General features: G+C 39.2%; 2 long non-coding RNA genes across 4 annotated transcripts in view; one reads left to right on the top strand and one right to left on the bottom strand.

The window, feature by feature from the left end:
- The window catches only part of LOC107034310 (uncharacterized), a 44,105-nt gene extending 37,685 nt beyond the window's left edge, over positions 1-6,420 (bottom strand). Inside the window, exons 1-2 of the long non-coding RNA XR_001459842.3 lie at positions 6,053-6,420; positions 3,008-3,098 (exon numbers count right to left, since the gene is read on the bottom strand). This is a non-coding gene — a long non-coding RNA (uncharacterized lncRNA). The remainder of the gene's footprint in view (positions 1-3,007; positions 3,099-6,052) is intronic.
- Positions 6,421-6,580: 160 nt separating this feature from the next.
- The window catches only part of LOC140697417 (uncharacterized), a 131,280-nt gene continuing 119,153 nt past the window's right edge, over positions 6,581-18,707 (top strand). Inside the window, exon 1 of one of the 3 annotated variants that reach the window (XR_012074438.1) lies at positions 6,581-6,706. This is a non-coding gene — a long non-coding RNA (uncharacterized lncRNA). The other 2 variants (XR_012074437.1, XR_012074439.1) reach the window with 2 other exon arrangements.

Raw genomic sequence — 18,707 nt, 5'->3', positions numbered from 1 at the left:
ACAATTATCTCTAGAGAAGGAAGGAACATTCCAATATTCTGAAGGTTCAGAAGTAGTAACTGCAAAGATAACAGCAGATTTAGAATGGGACAGCAGAAAAGGAGGGTTGTGATGTTAAACTGTCTTTATATACTAATCCCAATGAGATTAAATGTATTGGAAAACTTTTACCACATATGGAATTTTGGCTCAGAAGAAGGGAATAAGTTAGAGGAAAATGGTAGGCATAATTGTCTTTCTTCCTTTCTCTCTTCCTCCCTTCCTTCCTGTTCCTCCCTCCCTCTCTTCCTTTCCTTCCTTCCTTTCTTTCTTCTAAAAAGAAAAGGCAGAGTGGCCTGGGGTTACACTTGGAGGAAGATGCTGACATATAAGGTGTGTGTTAGATCAGAGCGAGGTTTGAGGAATAAATAAGACCCAATTGCAGTCTTGGGTTACTTACTTAAAACTTCTGGAACTGTTTCCTCATTTGTAAAATTGTGTGGATTAGATGTGATTACTAAAATCAGGGTCACAAATTTCCGAAACTCCATGAAATTTTGTAATAAAGCATAGTCTTTTTAAAAATATTGAGTAACAAAATTTTTCTGGTAGAGTCAATATCATTTTTTTTTAACTTAGCTTTGGAGTTCTGGCAGATATTATAGGTTGGTTCACTCACCCATTCAAATGTTTTTTCCCTTGTCATTGTCTAGTTATAGAGGCTGGAAAAATAAAGAGTAAATAAATACATATGAAAAAAAATTTAGTATCCCAGCCTCTCTCTGGGTTGATGTGGTGACGTAGCTGTGGTCAGTGAGAACTAGGTAGTAGTCTGGGAATTCTGAGAAAGTCTCTGTTTCCTTGATACAGTGTTACCCTTTTAATATTTCCCCGCACCTTTGCCTTTTCTTATCCTCTAGAAAGTATATTGGATGGCTGGAGCTGCAACAGCCATTTTTGACAATAAGAAAAGGCCTTGAAAAATCACAAAACCTTGCCTTTCTATCCTTTAGCTACCAAACCAATACCAGCAGTTTCCTATCTCCAGACTTCTTATTGTGTTAAAAAAAAATAAATAAAACTTTTACTTTGCTCAAGGCATTGTTTATTTAGATTTTCCACAGCTGGAAGCAAACCTTAACTCTTAGAGGATTGAGAATAGATTCCTTCAAAAAGGCATCCTAAAATTTGTATATATTTATTCATACGGCAAACAACATTATGCAGCTGGTTGAATACCCCAAGTTCAAAAGGTAACGTTAAATTTATACTTTCACATCATAAGTTAACATTTTATAAGAGCTGAAATAAAACTTGATTAGTTCAAGTATAGTGAAAAACAACCTACAAATACTATTAATATGTTCATGTTCTTACTTTAACTTTATTGGCATAAAATTTATTTGAGAATTATTTTATATTAAGGATTCTAATTTACCCACCAATATTGTGCATAAATATAGGCACATATTGTTAAATATATATCTAGATTTTGAAATCTTTTCTTTCAATGTAAACTGGTTAGCTATAGATTTAAGGCACATAGTTCACCTTTATGCAGATATGAAAACTATTTTTTTTAAAAGACACTCACTGTGAAAGTATAAAAACCAAAGGCTTTTCTCTGATTGTTTCATAATTCAAAAACTTGGTTTGACAGCCTGCTAACGTGCTCATGATAACAGCACTTCACATTTGTATGTGACTAATTGCAGTTCAGAGTACTTCATAAATGAGCAATGGGTTGTGATTAAGCCTTATTATGACCCACACGTTTTTGCATAAGAAAGGAATTATTATAAAAATAGAGGCAGCATATTCATCTAGTTTCTATTCAAAATTTAGCAACGGAAAGAATTTCTTAACGGGTCACATTACAACCTCCATTACTGCACACACCTCTGCCTTCAGTGGGAATTCCTGAACAGATGATGAGCAATACAATATTCATTGTTGCAGGACTAGAAACCGACAAAATTAACTCAGAAAAAAATAGTCACTTAAACCTCCCAAGGAAGTATTATCAGCAAATACGAGAAAAATTATTTTCAAAATGAAATTACTTCTAGGAAAAAAAATGATCTCAATGGAAACTGGAACTTCCATGAAGAGGACTAATAATGTGCTCAAAGACTTTTTGGGTTTCAAATAAAATGAAAGCCACGTGAAGGGAAAATGACATGGAACAGAATTGGCCTTGCAGGTTGGGTAGTTTCTGATTTCGAGAGGCTCTGCCTAATGCGGATTATATCCTCTTCTCCTGTTATAGATGCACATGCTGACTCAGAGTGAAATATGACTGGAGAACCCAACTCGAGGGCCACCTTGCACAGAGTCCTTTCTGGGAGGTCAGATGCACAGATTGTGAGAATGTTGCCTGTCATTCTTGTAATTCTTACAGCTCTATTTTTCATCCTTTCATGTTTGGTAGTATACAAGGAACGAGCCAGGATTGGTGGGGTCTGATGCATATACATATCTGGGGCCCTTGAAAATAAAATAATACTAAATCATGAATATAGGGCCTTAGAAGGCATCTGCGCAAATGAGGGCCCCTTAAGCGTCATTCACTTCATAGTAAGAGCCACCTCTGTGTATTATTCTAGCTGAATGTCTTTATCTATTACTTCTGAACATTACATCTTTACTTTTTAAATGGCATCATCCTAAAATTAGCATTCAGAAAAAATCTTACAGCATCTGCTCCAGGGTTCTGCACGTAGTGGGTGTTTGGTTAATTTTGTTGGTAGTGTCATAACTAAAGGATGGGATTTTTTCATTCATTAAAAAATGTTTATTTTTAAACATAATGGATAACCATTTTTAAACATATTTGTGTCGTAACCAAACACAAATGGGTCTGATTAGCTGTACCCCAAAGGTGACCACCTGTGAGAATTAACACAGTACGGCACTTGGTGGTCCAATTTAAGGAACTCAGGAAGGACTTAGCAATCAGACTGGATAGGTTAGGTAAAGGTGTGGTAGCAACAAAACCCCAAATCTCAGTGGTTTATTTCTCACTTACGTTTATGTCCTCTGTGATTTGATGGAGGGCTCCTTGTGGCCTTCATTTCTGGAAGGGGCCATCCTCATCCGGAAAAATGCTGATCTAATGGCTGAGGGCAAAGAGAAATAGAGGAACCACAGGAAAGTTAAAGACTCCATTTGAAAGTGGCACACATCATTTCTGTTAACATTTCATTGGCCAAAATAAGTAATATGGTTAATAAGTGGAGTGGGAGGTCTCCTAAGGGGTGCCACAAACATTTAAAACAATAATAAAATTTAAGCAATACCATTTCTTGTAAAGAAAACTACAAAACACCTACCATCACCACCACCACAAATACCTCATTTATCTTCCCTTCTGTAACAAATATTAAAAAACAAATGGAAATTTAGCATACAGCATTTTATTCCTGCTAAAATGCAGAGAATATTATCCATTTTCTTAGAGGAGAAATTTTCATTCAAACCTAGTCTTGCAATCCATAACAGCCTATGATGATGAGGGCACTATGCTAATCCCTGGAGAAAGAAGTATAAATAAGTGCACAAGAATTCCCCTCAAATTATGTAGATATTTACCCTAAAAGAGGCAGTATTACCTCTCCACTCCTTACCTGTGCGTCGTGCATAGTTACTTCCTTCCAACAGTAATATGGAAAGGGGGAGGAAGAGAAAATTTACAGTGGAGAAGTCTGGTGAACACTGTTTCAGCCATGTCAACATCAACAGTGATAAAGCATGGTACTAGTATGTACCCTTTATATGACGTGCTGGAAAGGCACTTTACCTCTACAGTCTTCCTCCCAAATCCTTGAACTCAACCTCATCATGAGAAAAAAATGTCAGACAAATTCCAAAAGAGGGGCATCCTACAATATACCTGATCATTATTCCTGAAAAACTGTTGTGGTCATGAAAAACAAGGAAAGCTTGAGACACTGTCACAGACAAGAGGAACCTTAAGAGACATGATCACTAAATAGAATGTGGGATCCCTAGAAAGGATCCTGAAACAGAAATAGGGCATTAAGTTAAAACTAAGGAAATATGAATAAACTATGGGCTTCAGTTAATAATAATGTATCAACATTAGGTCACTAATTGTAATAAGTACAAATATGTGTTAATAACAGGAAATTAAGTGCATATATGGGGAAACTCTACACTATCTTCTCAATTTTTCTGAAAATCTAAAACTGTTCTAAAATAGTTCATTAGAAAAAACAACAAAAAATATGAATGGCTTATCTATGTTTTCCCACTGCTCAGTTGAGGAGAGAGTAAAAACCAGAAAAAAATTACAATATAGTGTCATAAATGCTGTAATTTAGGCTGGAACAGGAGAGCCATTAGGACTTAAAAGAAAAACTATAATCTTTTCTACTAAACCATCTCTTAAAATATTTGAATCTCCAGTAGCACCCAGCATGTGTCTTGCTCAAAGTCATCATTCAAATATCAAAGACAATGATAAGGAATTCAGCTCCCTGATGTAAAATGACGTAGATATGGTAGACATAAATAGAGATAAGTGAAGATTAACTACACCCTGTACCACCTCCCTAAAAGGTGAAAACAAGGTCAGTTCCACGAGATACATCTTTATTACAAAAATATCTAGTGAAATCCCAGCAATATGTCTTTTTTTGTCCTTCAAAAAAGGTGTTTTCTTTGTTGTTCAAGAAACCCACTTCACATGAAAGGTTTTCTTGAGACAATAGAGACAAAAGATAATTGTTTCCCTTTGAGTCAGTAGTAGGCAAACAAGAACTATCATCCCTCCCTTCCCACACCAAAAAAGGTTGGAGGCGACCATTTCAGAAAGGACTCCATTTTGGAAGGTAAAAGGTGAAAGAACACTAGATTTTATACCTGCTTACACCTAGTTCACATGAAAATGAGGAGTTTCTCTAAAATATTTTAGTGAACACAACAGATTTCACCACTAAGAGCCTATTACTAAGATTCACCACGCTAAATAGTGTAGACAGAAGGTTAAGCCAGAGAAGCTCTAGCAGCTAAGGCCTTAGGACTACGACTTTTTTATTTAAAGGTAGCTGACCACGCTTGCAGTGTGACTGGAGCAAAGTGAGGGTTAAATTTAAACCACAATATGCCTTCATTCCACTATGAATGTTGAACTATGAGGGGAGGGTATAGCTCATAGTGGTAGAGTGCATACTTAGCATGCACAAGGTCCTGGGTTCTATCCCCAGTACCTCCTCCAAATATAAATAAATAAATAAACCCAATTACAGGCATCGCACCACTAAATTTCTCAGAGTTACCCTGGTCTTATGGCATTGGTAGTTAGGCTTTAATCCTAGGGTTTAAACTGAATCCTGCGACTGTGAGGCAGGCCTTGGTCAAATCACACTCTTCTAGATCCAAGTTTCCTCTGAAAATAAGGGCAGTAGGTTGGGTCTCTCTTGTTCTTTAGGTCTGTTTAATCCACGCACCAGATGTGTCTTAGATGAGGTAGAGGAAAACATAAATGTACATATAGAAACACTAGTTTTAACTCGTTTGAGGGTCAAATTATATACAGTGTACACCAAAAATATTAGCCTTTTCCAGTGAGCAATGTTAACACGGGACAAGTATGTTTAGAAATTTTTTTTTCATTTTTCAGTCTATGCTTTATAAAGGATGCTATAGGTATTAGTCACATTAGTACGGAATAAGTTACAGACGTTAAAAAAAAGTCTACAGTGTGAAAATACTAACGGCCGAAGGGGATCACCTGGTCAGTTCTGGGACCTACCAACTCCACATCCTTTCTGTCAGGATTGGTTTCAGAGCGGATGGTGCTCTCTGTTCAGGCTTAAAACGCGACAAACCTCATTTATATTCCCAATAGCAGTTACCATATTTCCTCGCGTTTCCTATTTGGTCCTTAAAAAACTCCAATGTAGCATTTTCTTTTTAAAATTCCCTTGAGTGGTCCTTTAAACTCCTATCGTCTGTGGGGACGCTCCAGGTACAGGCCCCCCTCCCCCCACCCCCTCTCCTTTCTCAGAAAAAAGACGCCGCGGAGCCTCGGGCGCTGCGTGGCGCGCACCTGAGCGGCGGGGCTTCTCCTCACGGTCCTCGGCCCCGGGCTGCCGAGGGGCCGGGCAGGAGGAGCGTGAACCGTGGCCGCCCGGCCCGCACCTTGCTCCTCGCGTGGGCGTGTTCCGCTTCAGAAATCCCAAGTCCTCTCAGGATCCCGGTCCTTCCCGGGGGAACAATCGCTGGTCCAGCCCCGAGCTCCCCTTCGCTCCACCCCAGGCGGCTCTCTGGGTCCTCCTGCCCCCGGCACGTCCTTCCCCGTGCCTCGGCCGCCTGTCCAGGTGTCCCCGCACTCCCCGCTACCCCCGGGCCTGCGGGTCTCCAGCGCCCGGTCCGTGCTCTCGTCGCGGGTCCTGCCTCCCTTCACACCCGGCCCCGCCCAGCCTCCGCCGCTCCGGGGCTCCCGGCCCGGCCTCTCCGTCTCCCTCCCACCTCCTCCCCATACCCCCCTCCCAAAGAGTTGCTATTTTTAGCAAATCCTCCGCGCGCCGCCACCCGCTCAGCTTGCAGCTCGCAGCCGCGCGGCCGCCCTCCCGAGCTCCCCCCTCCCGCGCGGCGGCCGCTGTGGTGGCGCGTCCCGCACAACGCGTAGCGCGCACCCAGCCGGCCCCGCCGCGCCCGCTGCCCTCGCCGCCGCCGTCTCCTCAGGCGCCTGCCGCGGCCGGTAAGTCCCTGCTAGCGGAGCCGCGGCGGTCCCCGAGTCAACTTTCAGTCCCCCCTTTGCTTCGGCCTCGCCGTTCTCTTCTCTGCGAAAGATGGCTGTTTGGAGAAGGGGGAGAAGTTAGGGGGTCGCCGGCGTGGGGCGAAGGAGGGCGCAACAGCCTCAGCGGGAGCGGGCGGAGGTGAGTGGCACCGCAGCCCGGTCGCCGGCTGGTTCCCGGGGAAAGCCCTGGGAATGGGGGACCAAGCGTCCTCTGGGTGCGCCGCTGTATTCCCCACTCGGGCTCCCAGGTTAACAGCATCCCAGTCCGGACCCCGGCACAGCTTGCTTGGCATCTCGCAACCCAGAGGTTGGTGGGTTTAAGGGCGCCTTTGTCCTAAGTTCGGTGCCAGGTGATCCTTTTGGTGCAGACCCTGACCTGTGTGTGCTAGGCTCGCTGAGGCGAGGCGTGGTTGACACCGCACCCCCTCCCCCCACAGTTTATGTTGGAGTTGAGTTATGAATGAAAAGTTTGTAGTGCTAACGTGTTGCTTGAGGGGAGCGATACTTGGTGGGGGTACCTTTCATGTTTCGTTGGGGACTTCAGTTCCAAGTCCATACCTCAGAATCCTAGGTTTTGAGAAAAGTTCCCGGGCCTGGGGGATGGGAGATAAAGCAGTTCCTTGGCTAGTGGAAGGAGAGTGCTGAACCGTAAACTTCTGGAGGTAAACTGGTTAATTAAACGCCCCCGAGGGTGTCACAGTGGGGACTAGCGGGAGCGGGGGACGGGGGCGTTCCCTCAGTGCCTGGCGGGGGGCGTTTGTTTGGCTTTGAAGCCGTCGCCCACTGGACCGCAGGGAGAGGTGCTGGGGTCAGAGGCCTGAGCGTCCGCCGTGTGCTTGGAGGGGACGGAGGTTCGGAGGAAAGGCGGCTGCGGCGGGGAGCTGGGGACGCGGTTCCAGGGATGTGGAGTTGGAAATTCTCCAGTCAGTCTCCTGTGCTCTAATTTCAGGAGGATCTGTCGCGTTTGTTTCCCTGCCCGGGAGGTGTGTGTAATATCCTAAAAGAAACTTTTAGTTTAAATAATGATAACATTTTGAAATCTGTGAGGAATGGATCTGTTCACACAGATCCCATTATACTTGTAGATTGGGCGTGTGTGTATGTAAAATGTGGGAGTGGGGTAAGAAGGGTTTAAAAAGTTTAACTTCAACCGGAAAAGAAAGTGAAGAGTTATTTTTCCCCCCTCAAATGCTATAACAAGGCTTATACAACTAAATACTCGTGGTGTGCTGAGATTTCTCATGAAGGGTAAGATTTAGGAATGACAGGTATTTGGAGTACAGTCATGTTTTCAAATCTTGCAGGCATTATTGAAATCTAGGAAAAGGCGATAAGTTCATAGAGAAACTATATTAGAGAAAAATAATTTAAATTATTTGGAAAGAAAATGTTTTTGACATTTGAAAAGGTCTAGATGTTATTTTCTGATGCTCTAGAAATCTTTTTAATCCTGTAATTAATAACAGCACAGAATAAGTTGCAGTTGGTAAATGAGGACAATTAAAATATCATGTTTGGAAAGGATATGTTTTGAACTACTCTTTGGTACTTTGGATGTTTATTATGGAAATTATAGTGACTGAAAATTTGTTGTTTAATATATTTACTTTTTACCACAGATAATTAATCCTCCTTTTCCTTTTAAACCACTGTTCCAGTTTGGACCAATTTAATTACTCAAACACCAAATCACTGACAGACCTTCTGGAAAGCATTTTTATTTAAAGTGCTTAATAAGAATATTATATTTTTAAAAGGACAGATAATCCCATCAGTTGTGAAACTTCCTTGTAGTTTATTTTCATTCATTTTGTTTGAATGAGGCAAGTCTCAAGAAGAGAAGCATTTTCTTGAGCTTTGCCATTCTCTGTGTGGGGAAAAGTGAATGTTTTCCCTATATGCTTCAGTCACAAACAGGTGCGTGTAGAGTAGGGATCTTGAATCTGACCTTTGATATCAGCCTGCCAGCTAGAGGGAGAGATGCTTTCCTGGTTCTCCTCCTGAATTGGTCATCTTCGCTACATAATGGACATGGCTAGATGCATATAAGGTTGTGCAGAAGGAAGTTAAGAGTTTTAAATTAAGTACCAGTTTATGGCTAGGAGGGAGATGAGGCTTTTTTGTTTTTGTTTTTTGTTTTTTTCCTCAGTCTTCCAATTTCTCTCCTTCTGCAGTTGTTTCTGCCTATTGGGCTGACCAAAGAGTGTTTGGCTAGAGAGTGTTTGGCATTTTAAGCTGCTATCTTCTGTAAAAATAATAATGGCCTTTCTGAAATTAAAAGTGTAATTTTATACATTGTCACAGACTGTTATGATTGAGTGTTTTATGCCCATTATTATTGTAGACAGAGTTCCTTTATGAAGTTACTGCCATCATATATAAATACTTATTGCGTATAGTTGGGGTATAGTTGGAATATATTTGGGTTTTAAGGAGTTTTAAATCATAAAGCCAACAGATGAGATATCCTTTTTAATTAACTAATTTTAGTGTTACATATAGTTGAGATTTATATTAATATCTGTATCAAAGAATGTTTTAGGGCTATATAGCTTTCATTTCTTTTTGTTAGAGTTACTTCTATTTTTAATTTGTTTGAATATTACAACATATTACATGGTAATTTACACCCGCTCAGTGGGGAAGGTGTAGGTTATTCTTAAATAGAGATATAGAGAAATAGCTAACAAGGAGAGTCATTTGAGAAGCATATGGACATCTTAAAATCCTTCTGTATATAGCATCTGTACTTTCTCATTAGTGAAATATTGTAGTTATGGACATTTTTTGTTATTACATCCAAATATGGCTTTTTATTTTTGCTTCAGTATTTTTTAATTTTTTTAATGTAATTTATATGAATGTTTAAGTTGGTGGGGCTTTTATACTTTGAAGCCCTTTCCCTTCAACAAAGACATCATACTTAATTTTTATTACACATGTCCAAAGATATGTAGCATTGTTTTCTAGCTTATTATTATAAATCCTACCTTTCTTGGTGATTCTTCAAAACATTTAAGAGATAGGTAAGAAGACATACTGTTCTCACTTTTGAAAGGATGCAGCAGATACACTGAGAGACCCAAGGTCACACACTAGTGAATCACTGTGAAGCCGAGGATAACATCTATATGTCCTGTATCCTATTCACAATAGTAAGCTGCTCCCATGTCCATGGTATGACATTTGCATAAATTTATGCATTCCTAGATTTTTTAAAATGCTTTACTTTGTAGATACACAGGTCAGATTTATGTAGTCAATATAGTCTTAAAGGAATGGGCCCTTACTCTTGCCTGCTGGTGGGGGAGAACCGTAATTCTAATAGCTGGTGTTAATCATACCACCTCTGAGGGGTATCCATTCTTGCAATCAGTTCCTATTCCACACATTTCTTTGCCCCCACTGGCCCCACCTTATCAAACTGCATACTGGTTAGAGCTGCTTTGAAGTTTATCAGCACGATTGTCAAGCTTGAGAATCATCAGGCTCCTGGCGAAAGAACTCAGAACGTGATTTTTGAAGAGAGTATTGACAGCGGACAATAGTGGACTTTCCACTCTAGAGGCAGCCGGTATCAAGTAGGGATCATATTGTTTTGAGTGATGGGACATCTACTTTTTCTTGTTAGCTCTGTTACTTTATATGAATTTATAGAAGTCAAAGTGAACAGAGAGTTTATGCAATTATCTAGTCATTTCTATCCATGTAGACCTCTCATCCTGATAAATCAGACTTAAACAAAGAGAATAGCAACTTGTTCTTCTGTAGAGAAAGTATTCTTATGACTTTTTCTTCATTCTCCCCAAGCCCTTCTCCTTTAAATTTTGCCAGAATTTTTCAGAGTTGTTGCCCATATGTAAGAGCCAAAGTGAAAGATTTTCGGTATTATTAGATTCAAAAGTGGAGTACATTATTCAGGATGCAGAAAAAAACCACTGCAATTTCATAGAAAATAGTGATATGTAATCTTATGCAAACTCACATGTGTCTAGTGAAAGTACTTTCAGCATTTTTGAATAAGCAGACAGTACCAGGAACTCTCGACTCTAAGGTTTATATATATATAAAGCTGTTCTTTTCCTGAAATGTATGGTTTATAAGAGCTCATTCATATTATTTAAAAATGTGAAATATTTACAAAAAAGCTGACTGTTCAAGTGTAGTTTGCTGCTTGCTATAACAAATTCTGTTTAGAGCCCCAAAGAGAGGAAAACTCCCATTCTTTATACTCTTTGCTGCACCAGAGAGAGTGCAGAATGCTGCTAATGAGATTGAGAAGAATTGAGGTTGCTGGAAATGGTACTTTCTTTCCATTTCTACAGAACCTGTGATAAGGAGATGGATGTGGATTAGTCTAGTTGAATGAAATGGTGATGAGTCGAATTTGCAGTGGCCACTAGAGGAAGAATGAGATTTGGATCACTCAGATATCATTGAAGATATTTGGTAGCAAGTTATTTAAACTAACTTTAGTTAATTTAAGCATTAAATAAATTTGTTAGAGGATATTGACTTGATTTGTGTTCTATTGCTTTGTAACACATTACCACAAATTTAGCAGCTTGAAAAACATTTATGATCTCAGTTTCATTGCTCAGGAGTGTACACATGGCTCAGCTGGATCCTCTGTTCAGAGATCCCACCAGGTGTTGGTCAGTGCTGCAGTGTTATCACAGGCTCACTGGGAAAAGATCTGCTTCCAAACTTTCCTATGTTGGTTGCAGAATTTATCTCCTTGTGGTTATAGGACTGAGGTCTCCATTTCTTGCTGGCTATTAGTCAGAGTCCATTCATAGCTCTTAGAGGCTGCCTGCTGGCTTTTTCCCATGGGACCCTCTCACAGACATGAGTGACCCTGTCATGACATAGGACATGGCAGCTTACTTTTCAAAGCCAACAAAGAAGAATATCTTGCTCTAGTATGACATAACATGTGGGAATGACTGGACATCACCTTTTCCAGGTAACATAATAAAATCAAGGGAGTGACATCCATCACCTTTGCCATATTCTTTTGGTTAGAAGCAAGTCACATCTTCTACCCAAACTTACGGGGAGAGGACTGTGCAAGAACTTGACTCATTAGAGGTCATCTCAGCACGTGTCTGCCTTATAGACTAGTTCGTAGAATCACTGGAATAGACAGTCAACCTGGCTTAAAAGCCACTCAATCAGAACAATGCTCAGAATCACTCTGCAGAACTGATTCTGTGAGATAGCATTGTTGTCACTGTTGGCACATCAGCTTCTATAATAGAAAGTGTGCTCTTTCATAAGAGAGAGGATTCTCCATGTATAATAGTGGGGTTCAGTTGTTCATGGCCAAAAATAATGTGTTCACTGCTAAAGAAAGAAAGAGAAAAATATGAGTGAATAATTGCTTAATGAAATGTTGATGTTTTTGACCAGGATAGAGATGATGACCATCTGGAGATGTCATTGAATTGGAAAGTAGCTACGGTTCTGCAGCTCCTTAGAAAGAAAACCCTTCTGTGATTTAGAAGAATGATAGTGATAAGGCCACATTTGGGAATGGTGGTGATAAGAAAGGAGTAGAAGCCTTTAAAAAGATGAATCATTAGCATGTATGTTAGCCTAGGAATTGACTTAATTGGTCTCTAAAAAATTCCATGTATGAATGATTTTTAGGAGAGTTGGCCCACCAATCCTTGTAGGGAACCAGCCCTGTGATTTGGAGGCCCACAGTGTGGGCTCTTCTTATTTTACAGGATGGAACCGAGTCAGAGACCATCTCAGATCCACTGTATGTCTGTGGCCCAGTGACTATGGGGTGTTATATAGGGGAGTGGGGGTCTTTTGAGCATAGTGCATACTCCAACACTTTGTAGGAATGATTTTATCTAACCTACATCTCACATCTGGCAAATGAGTTCAAGTTTCCCTAGTTCCATCTCCCCTCTCCCCACAAGTAAATGGAGACTTTGAAAAGCTAAATTGCTAAGGGTCATTCAGGTAAGAATGGCACCAGGATTTTAATCTAGATATGATTTCAAAACTCAGTCTTGTAATACACATTCCATACTCACATGTAAGTGAGGTTTCCTGGGGGAAAGCTTGTTTTTTCCATTGAAGTGAATGTCAAACTCTACAATTGCTCTTGGATTCCTTCATTCATCTTGAGAGAACTGGATACTGGAAGATGAGGGTTAAAGAGAGGAGTGAGAGAGTGTGCTGTATCATGCCTTCTTTTCTTTTCCCAGCAGGAAGCACAGATTATAGGTCTTGCTTCAATATGAAAGTAAGAATGTGGAGTGCAGGCTGTGTATTTTTATTTCTACTTATCATTTTGGCAGAAATCAAAAGCTCTGTATCTCTTTTCTCCCTTATATGTAGATTTCTACTATTAAATTCAATCAGGAAACATTATGAATTCTCATTGCCTTTTTGGCCATAGGGTTCTTTCTATAGCTTTTTCAGTCGATGCGACTGTTTTGATCTACTTGAAAAGTCTATTGAGACACTCCTCCTTTGTTCTTCTATTACTCAGTTCCCCTTTCTACTCTGTGGTGCTTCTGAATTCTATTCATAGATATTCTACCTTTTTTTCTTCTGTTTTATGTACTTAAATCTCTTCTTTAAATGGATCTAGTTCCATTGATCGGAATCATTGGCCCAGATCCCCTTGCTGTTCTCCTGAAAAATACAAGCTCAGCGTGGGACTCATCTGTTTTCTGTGAATTTTGAGTTGTACCCTATGTTCCAGCACGGTATGAGGAAGACGGTAAGATTTCCTTGGGTATTTGAGTCAAAATGTAAACATTTAAAACTGAACACCCCAAAGCAGCACTCTGATTGGATTGTGTTAGGTTGAGTGTATACCTATGAACCGCTCATCTGTGGCCAGTTAGACAAAGTATTGGGATGGTCCCATCCTAGCTCAGGTGCCTGCCCTTCTAAAATAGGACTGTTCTCAAAGAGGGGAATTGTGAGCCACTGTCAACCTGATTATGGTCAACCACAGTAACCTCATCCAGAGCAGGCTATAGGTACAGCTCAGGAATTCTTGAAATATACTTAGTTCTTCATACAGGTTTTAGATTTTCTGACTTAGGGTAGGCTAGGTTTGACTCTAAAGGCCAAAACTCCTTAGCATGGCACCTAGAGTCTCTGATAGACTGGACCTAGCCTATCTTTATTACCTTTATATTTTTAACTCTTGCCACTCCCTGCCTTATGGTTTTAAGGTTTTAGGCCCTAAGCTTGGAGCCAGCAAGTGTTTTAGATCTTAGATGATGGGAACAGAACAGCCAGCCTGATATGTAAAGAAAACACATGCGTATGTGTGTGTGTGTGTGTGTGTGTGTGTGCGCGCGCGCGCACTCATGCGCATGGTGTGGAGGAAACAGACATTAAGAGAGTTTTTGATTTCCTGTATCCTGTCATTTTTGAGGCCATTCTGCCACTGATTTTTCTGAGATTATCTTATGTGAGCAATAAATTATCCATAAGTTGAATTTCTGCCCCTTGCAATTGAAAGAGTACTCAATAGCAAAGGTTACTGTCAGCCTAGCATTCACACTATATTTTTTCAACCTACTACTTCCAGAACTATCATGTCCATCTTCTAGCCAAAATTAGACTTTCCTTCTCTGGGGTTTTGCTTAAGAAACTGCACCTTCTCTGCTTTCTTTTTCCTCTAGACCCACCTTATATCCCTCCTCTTTTGTGATGCTTCCTCAGATTTTGGCAGCTCACCATGATCTTGTTCTCTGAATTCCTGAAGTAATGTAGGACTATGGCAGTGGTTCACACAGGCTTATCAGTTGAATTTTAGAATTAATTGATTGAAAAAAGTCCATAATAAAAAGGCTACTGTATGAGTAAACTCTTTAAGGAATTTGTCTTTTATTACCCAGAACTGTGTCTTTTCACTTTTTTAAAACTGAGTTATAGTCAGTTTACAATGTTGTGTCAAATTCTGATGTACAGCACAGTTTTCCAATTATACATGAATATACATATATTCGTTTTCATATTCTTTTCCACCATGAGCTACTACAAGATCTTGAATATATTTCCCTGTGCTATACAGTATAAACTTGTTTATCTATTCTGTATATACTTGTCAGTATCTATAAATCTCAAACTCCCAGTCTGTCCCTTCCTACCCCCCTCCCCTCGGCAACCACAAGTTTGTACTCTGTCTGTCAGTCTGTTTCTGTTTTATATTTAAGTTCATTTGTCTTTTTTTTTTTATTCCACATGTGAGTGATATCATATGGTATTTTTCTTTCTCTTTCTGGCTAACTTCACTTAGAATGACATTCTCCAGGGACATCCATGTTGCTGCAAATGGCATTATATTGTGATTTTTATGACTGAATACTATTCCATTGTATAAATATACCACATCTTCTTTATCCAGTCATCCGTTGATGGACATTTAGGCTGTTTCCATGTCTTGGCTATCGTAAACAGTGCTGCTATGAACATTGGGGTGCAGGTGTCTTTTTGAATTAGGGTTCCTTCTGGATATATGCCCAGGAGTGGGATTCCTGGGTCATATGGTAAGTGTATTCCTGTCTTTTGAGGAATCTCCATGCTGTTTTCCACAATGGCTGCACCAAACTGCATTCCCACCAACCGTGTAGGAGGGTTCCTGAATACTTTTGAAATGTAGTATACTTAATATATGGCCTGATTTCCATATGTATTTGTGGTTTCTTTTCAGTTCCTCTGTGGTCCACTAGACATGTCTAGATAGAAAGGAGGGAAGAGAAAGTTTGACTTTCTAATGAGCACTCTCCTTAAATAAAATGCTGTAGGAAGAATGGTCTGATTTTAGCTAAGACTACTGGTCTGCACAGTGTGAACCTGTTATCCTTATTAAACATTTCACTGAAGTAAGTAGGAACATAAAATACAAACACTTTTACTTGTAGATTTCATAAATTATAAATCCAAAACCAATGAGAAAATATTAAATGTGAACAACAGAATCAAAATTAAAAAGGACAACACTGAATTATGTTACAAATGATACTGTATTATTGAAATTACATTGCCAGCATTGGGTTTGAGTATGAAGATGTAGTCTCGTATTCTGTTCTTATTTAATCTGTTTCTGTATTTTATATTAATATAAATGCAGAAAGTATTCTTTTAAAAACTAGATTAAAATTAACTTCAAGGCTTTTTTGGTTCAGGGTAATCGGACTTCATGCATGATGAAAACTCTACCAGTAAATAGTCTCCAAATGTAAGTTTTAACGAGGTATCCCCTGAGAACTCGATAATGTCTTTTTGTTCTCTTAAAGATGTGATTAGCATTGTGAAGTAATTGAATTCTAAATCAAATGTGTAAGCCATACCCAAAGACTGCAGGACTGGAGAACAGATTGTGTAGTAACTACACAGAGACAGGATTTATGCGTTGCCTTTACTCTCAACACGATGATGATTTTAACCACTCTAGTGCAGGTACTTTTGGATGCCTCTGCTACCATGTGTTTATAATGACTCAGTTAATCCTCACCCTTTTTTCTAATCACACTTTATTTATTTAGCAAACTGTATGTTAGTTGGTCTTCACCTAGTACATGCATGATTGAGAACACCAGCAGCAAACGCCGGAATAAAAATTTGTTGATGGTATTTAGTTTTAAGACGCTTGTTCAGAAATTTATTTGAATATAAGTATCTTGTTTTTTTTTAGATTATCATTCCAGTGAAAACCCAAAATGGAAAAAATATAATTCCACATCAAACTCATGGATTTTAGTTTCAAGTACATAGTCTCAAATGTTAATTGGCACTTAAAACATTTTACATCTTACTCTGTATTTTGTGTCATTAACTAGATTGTAAGCTCCTTGAAGGCCGACAGAACTTGATTACTCCTTTTCTTCCACAGCACTAAGTGCATTTCTGACAGTTGGCACCTAAAAATGTTTGCTGATTGACCGAGTATTCATATGTTGTTATTTCCTGCTGCATTTGTGAGCTCCTTGAGGGCAGAGATTAAAATTGTTTTGTTTTAATCTGCGGACTGTAAATTCCTAACGCAGTGACTCTCACATGAGAAGTGTTCCATAAACATTCTTAAAGAAAGAATGAGTGAGAGTTGTTGGCTTTGTGTGTGTATGTGTGTGTGCACGCCTGTGTCTTTTAGATTTCATCTTTCACATACAAGGCATCTCTAATAGCTGTATAGAACAGCGCTGCTCAATAGAATTTTCTGTTATGATGGAAATATTCTGTGTGTTTTTTAGTATCATAGCCACTAGGCACATGTGACTTTTGAGCACTTGAAATGTAGGTAGTGAGGCCGAGAGCCTGAATTTACTTTTATTTAATTTTAATTATAAAATACAATAATACCTCCTAATCCACAGTTTCACTTTCTGTGATTTTAGTTACCATGGTCAGCCATGCTTCAAAATTATTAAGTGGGAAATTCCAGAAATGAACAATTTACAAGTTTTAAACTGCATGCCATTGTGAACAGTGTGATGAAATCTCTCTCTGTCCTGCTCTGTCTTGCCTGGGACGTGAATCATCCCTTTGTCCAGTGTATCCATGCTGTACAGTAGTGTTACTGGTCTTTGCCACTTTGTAGCTCTCTTGGTTATCAGATCAACTGTTTCAGTATTGCAGTCATAAATTAAGATGTTAATTTTGTTAAACATAATAATTTACATACTTTTAAATGGATAAAAGATGCTACCATAGGGAAACTTCATGTTTTTATTGGTTGTTTTCTTAAGAAGGATTAAAGCCAAATGGCTTTTAAATAATATACTCCTGAATTTGTAGATCTGAATCATCATAAAACAGCCAGTAAATTACTGTCTTTTAAATTATATCACTTTTTCTGGAGTTCCTCTTTTTATTTATTTAGGAGATTCTGTAGTTCATGGGTAGACCTTTAGAATGGTCACATATCAAGCAGTAGTGAACTATGTATGGGTGAACCATTTTATTTTTATTTTTCTCTAGTATTTGATAAAATATAGTACTGTGAACTAATATGAGAATAAGGTGTCAAAATTCAGGAGCACATCTTGCTATAGTGCATACTTGTTACTTCAAGAGTTTTCTGGCAGTAAGGGCACAATTGACTGTGTTAATTTAAAAGAAATCTTTGAGGTAGTATAGTTCCATATGCTGTAGGAATATGTCAATGATTTTTTTTTTAATTTGAGTTTTTAATGTAGTCTTTTGAAAGCTAGTTGTTAAGCATGGCAAGAAGACTAGAGTTGCTTTAGAATTCTTAGGAAAATAATTTTGTAAGAACAGATTAAAATTAACTTTAACTTCTTCAGCACTGTCATAAATACCAGCACGATGAAGCCAAAATTGTGGCAATGTTACATTGCTATGTTTCCAATATTTAAGCATAAAGGTTAGGACAGATTTATATTCTCTTGTAAAACTGAACCAAAATATAAATTATTTATAGAATTTTAAGAACAGAATCTTAAAAAATTGAATACCACTGTGGTGGAAACCACTAGCTGTCTCACAGTATCCCCTTTCTCCATCATCCTCAGACATGGAGTGACTGAATTTTCACTGGGGACAGACCCCCTACAGAAAGAATAAAGATAACATTTCTCAGCATCCTCTGCAGCTAGGAATTATGCCATGTGGCATATAGTTCTGGTCATATGACATAAGCAGAAGTGATTTGTGTAACTTCCTGGTTCCCATTAAAGGGTGAGGGTGCTCTCTCCTTTCCCTTCTCACTTGCTGGAATGTGGAGGTCGTTGTTTACTCTTTTAGACCTTGATAAAGAGGCCAGCACTCTAAGGATTGTAGAGTAACAAGGTTTTTTATAAAAAGACCTGGGACAGTGATGATGACTTCTTGAAGCAGAACTGCTGTAACAGCTTGAGTTTCATGTGAGTGAGAAAGAAACTTCTAGGTTGTTTAAGCCGCTGTTATCTTATGTCTCTGTCACACACAGGCAAGCCGTATACATTGACCCTACGATTTT

The sequence above is a fragment of the Vicugna pacos genome, chromosome 7 (assembly GCF_048564905.1).
Source record: "Vicugna pacos chromosome 7, VicPac4, whole genome shotgun sequence".
NCBI classification, from domain to species: Eukaryota; Metazoa; Chordata; class Mammalia; order Artiodactyla; family Camelidae; genus Vicugna; species Vicugna pacos.
This window is presented reverse-complemented; position numbering and strand designations above follow the sequence as displayed.